The sequence below is a fragment of the Chiloscyllium plagiosum genome, chromosome 1, assembly GCF_004010195.1.
Source record: "Chiloscyllium plagiosum isolate BGI_BamShark_2017 chromosome 1, ASM401019v2, whole genome shotgun sequence".
NCBI lineage: Eukaryota > Metazoa > Chordata > Chondrichthyes > Orectolobiformes > Hemiscylliidae > Chiloscyllium > Chiloscyllium plagiosum.
In genome coordinates, this window is record NC_057710.1 from 91,230,353 (window position 1) to 91,235,252 (window position 4,900).

The window sequence follows — 4,900 nt, forward strand, 5'->3', positions numbered from 1 at the left end:
TGTGGAGGTCCTGGGCCTTCCTTCACCGCCGCTCCCTCACCACCAGACGCCTGGAGGAAGAATGCCTCATCTTCCGCCTCGGAACACTTCAACCCCAGGGCATCAATGTGGACTTCAACAGCTTCCTCATTTCCCCTTCCCCCACCTCATCCTAGTTTCAAACTTCCAGCCCGCACTGTCCCTTTGACCTGTCCGGACTTGTTCGACCTGCCTCGCTCCTTTTCCACCTATCCTCTCCACCCTCTCCTCCCTGACCTATCACCTTCATCTCCTCCCCCACTCACCTATTGTACTCTATGCTACTTTCTCCCCATCCCCACCCTCCTCTAGCTTATCTCTCCACGCTTCAGGCTCTCTGCCTTTATTCCTGATGAAGGGCTTTTGCCCGAAACGTCGATTTTGCTGCTCATCAGATGCTGCCTGAATTGCTGTGCTCTTCCAGCACCACTGATCCAGAATCTGGTTTCCAGCATCTGCAGTCATTGTTTTTACCTAATGTATCTGACTCTAGTACTACCACTGGCATCTTCCTGTTCAAACTCAATATTTTTAATATATCAAACTTAAAGTCTTGATACCCAAGTTTACCTTTTTATTTGCCCTTGTGTCCTTATCAATGGGAATGATTCCTTTCCTACAATGTGGGGTCCAGAACTCAATACAGAACATTAGATCAATTCAAAGCAGTGCTTTTGACAATAGCAATAAATGTCTTCACATTCATACTTTATTCTTCTGTTAATTTAACCCAGGAACATATTTGCCATTATTACTACAGCTAAGCACCAAGTTGATGGTTTCATAAATTGAGCACTAGAACATTTAAATATGTCTACATGTTTCTTTGCTAATCAACAGGATGTTCAAACTACAAAAAAAATCCTGGAAATACTCAGACCTGTTTCTCTCACAGATACTGCCTGACTTGCTGAGTATTTCCAGCATTTTTGTTTTTATTTCACATTTCCAGCATTTGCTTTTGTTGCTTTTGTGTTATCAGATTGCTTGATTTAGTTCATAATTCCTGTTTTGAAATAGTTAACATTAATGTATGCTGTGCAATGTGGCTTCTGCCTCCAGTATGTTCATCAGCATGAGGCTGGGAAATTGGGTGGTTGCCCACATGTTTGTGGTGTACAAAAGTTCTGCTGTTTGAAAGATGTTTCGCCAAAAATGTAAGATATCTCCCTCACTATCATTATGGAATCATTAGTGTTGTGTCCCTATCTTAGTTATCTTTCATGTGATGATGTGATGTCAGCTTTTCTACTTCTGCATAAGCATTTACCTGTCTGAGCTGGCAGTTATGGCAGAGTCCAAATTATTATTACTTGTTGGCATTATTTCAATCATATTAACTGAAATTGCTCCCAACAGTTTTTTTTCTGTTATGCTATTCACCCTTTAATGCTCATGATATTATGCTTCACCAATAATATCTCTTCTCCAATTGACATCTGTATTTACAAAACATTTCAAACCGTCTTTGCTTCATTCCTTGACAATTGTCTCTTTGAAGCCTGCTAGCATATCAATCTTTTTAACAGCTTATTTCAATTATCCATGAACTACATTAAAACATTTCAGTTTGTTCCTCTATTTATCACTGCTTATTATACTTGCATTCCTTTTTTTCTTGAACATTGTTTAATTCCGAGTCTTAGTCAGCAGTTATTATTTGTTTATCAGGGTGTCTCCATCACAATTCTCATTTGAACATGTAAAGTTCTATCAGCCATTTTAAAATATTTGTTTGTTTCATTTAATCTTTATGCTTGAGTATGTTTTCTAAAAATATGATGATTTAATGTTATGTCACAATTCAAAATGGAGAAATAACATTACTGAATCATTGCTAAACTTAAAGACAAAAAATAGGAGTATGTTTAATTTTGAAGGTAAAGATTTATTTATATATTATAGCCAATCTGTATGTATATGAGGAAAAATAATACTTTAAGATAAAATATTGCACTGTCTTGCTGAAATGTATTGGTAGATTCAACGAATGATATAAATTGCTATAATTCTTTTCAGTTATGAGGAAACATTAAATGAGTTCACATTCCACATTTTTAAAAAAATGCATTTTTGCTTCACAGGATCTCTTTTACAATAATTATATTATCAGTTTGTTGCCTAAATTATGATTTATGTTTTCTGTTGGATTACCGGGCTTTGTAAACAAATAAGGAACGTATCTGATGAACATTGAGAAATAATTTTTGAAGGGAGGTTGTTGGAAGAATTTTGGCAAACTTTAGTAGTACAAATATTAAACATTCACATCAAAAGCTTCAAAGAGTTTTGAGGGTACTCCAGAAACCCAAATCCATTTTTTGAATCATGTGGAACATTGTACTCTTGCCTGTGTGTTGTACGTCCCCTGATAAAGTTCTGTGCTAAGTTAGGTTGTGATATTGATTGATGTCCTGTGGAACTGTGAAATTTGATTGTACATACAATGTATAAATATTCTGAATAAATATGTTATTCAATGCATATATGTATGTAACATTACCGATCACAGTAGATTTTAGAAGACTATATTGGTGAATCTTTTCAAGTTAATTCACTTGATTTCAGTCATTAAAGAACGATGTTCTGTAACCTCCTTTGCATTCCTTCTATTGAGAATCCAAAGTTTTCATATTTGTTAACTAAATGTGTGCCTCACTGTTACCTACCTTCTAATGAAGCCCCTGCAAAAAATAAAATTATTGTATGAATAAAGTATTAAAAATGCTTGCCATTATAGCATTTAACTATCCCAGGCCCTTTATTTTATTTATTTGAATGTAACATTACATTTTATAGACTTTGTATGACATTAATGACAGTTCAAACAACCACAATGAAAGAGAATGTAATGTAAACATGCACATTTCACACTTTAAATGTACTTTTTGAATGTGATATTGAATAAATGTGTTGATTGATTAACATACCATGTACTTGAAAAGTGCAGGCCCTAGACAAATGTTATTTTGCAAGCAAAAAAACTTCATGCATTATTCGTGTACTTCAATTTTGGGGTTTGACTTAAAATGTCAATTGTTTATTAAAGCAATATTCAGATTCTAGTGAATTTCTGTATGTAAGTGTGAATGATGTTAAAATTATCATGATTTTGGAGGGCTACCAGTCATCTGGCAAAATGAATTTCCAGTTGTATTGAAATCTTTTTAGTGTGTATCTCTTCAGTCACTTTAACAATTCTATTTTTTTGAATGATACAAAATGCATCAGAATACCATAAAGTGAAGGTACTGATATCGAAATGGAAGGACCACAAAATGAGAAACCTTTGCTTTCTCAAAGTGTGAACAAAAAATAAACCTGTCGCTTTGAGAACTGAGCATTGAATGAAAGGGCAGATGCCCTCTTTTGTCCTTGAGCATTAAATAGCATGCCTGATCATTGCGCATATAGGAAATTTGGATGAGATTGTGCACTTTTACTCGATTTTGCATATGTTAGTTTGGATAGGCTTTGTTACTGGTGTTGTATTCTACTTACTTAATTTTGGACCAATGCATCCCATTAAAGTAATTGCTTACACTCAAATGCAAACGAGGCAGAAATAATTAATAGTAAATTGATGTCAATATAATATCACAAAGGATAGCACCTTTCCTATGGGATCACTGACTTATTCATGATATCCTTTTCAAGAAACTTTGTAATTTTTATTTGCATGTTTTTGAATCATTCTTTATTGACTCATACATGGGAATGTTAATATTTTACAATTTTACCTGCAAATAGTCCTCACAGAGTGGTTGTATATTACATATGTATGCTTTATATTCTAAATAAATAGTGAATACAGAAACTAAATCATTTCCACTTACTTGATATGATTAAAATAATGTTTTTGAATCAATTTTCCAATAACTCTTTAATTATCAAGCATATATTCTCATTTCATTTAATTATTTTCTCTTTCTGTTAATGATCATTCACATATTTGTAGAATTGACCAAACAAAATGACTAGTGTGGTAAAAAAAAATCAAAATCTAGTCAACAATGCATGAAAATGCCAAGATATGTCCTCAAAAAGAAGGATAAATCCAACATGGCTAACCAGCACTCCATCAATATATCTTCAGTTATCAGAAAAATGATGTGAGAAGGCAGTGATATCAAGGGATGATTACTCAACAATAACCTATCACTGATATTCGGTTTGAGTTCCCCCAGGGCCACTTGGCTCCTGACCTGATTACAATCCTAACACAATCATGAACAAAATTCTCAATTCCAGGGTTGTTAATGATAACAACAAAGTAACATTTGACCAATCACGAAGTGGCGTCAAGGGGCCCTAGCAAAATTAAAGTTGATGGAGATCGAGGGCAAAACTCTCTACCGGTTGGAGTTGTACCTGCCTTAAGGAAAAATAGATGTGGTTGTTGGAAGTCAATCATTTTAGTTCCATTACATTATTGTGCGAGTTTCTCAGGGTAGTGTTCCTTTTTGCCAAACCATCCTCAGCTGTTTCAACAATGACCATCCTCAGCTGTTTCGACAATGACCACCCCTCCACAATAAGGCCAGAAGTGGGGATTGCCTGGTGTTTAACCCTATTTACAATTCCTCAGATACTGAAACAGTGTTTGCCCACATGCAACATGATTTGGACAATATTCAATCTTGAGTTGCAAATAGCATTTGCATCTGATAAATGCCAAGCAATAACTAGCTCCAGCAAGAGTGAGTGTAACAATCTTTGCTTGACATTCAATGACAAAACTATAAGTGAATCCCCCAATATCAACATCCTCAGGGCTACTATTCACTAGAATAGTAACTGGACCAGCTACAAGAGCAGGTCAGAGGTTGAGAATTCTATGGAATGTAACTCATCTCACAATTGCTGCCTTGTTCTTCTAGTT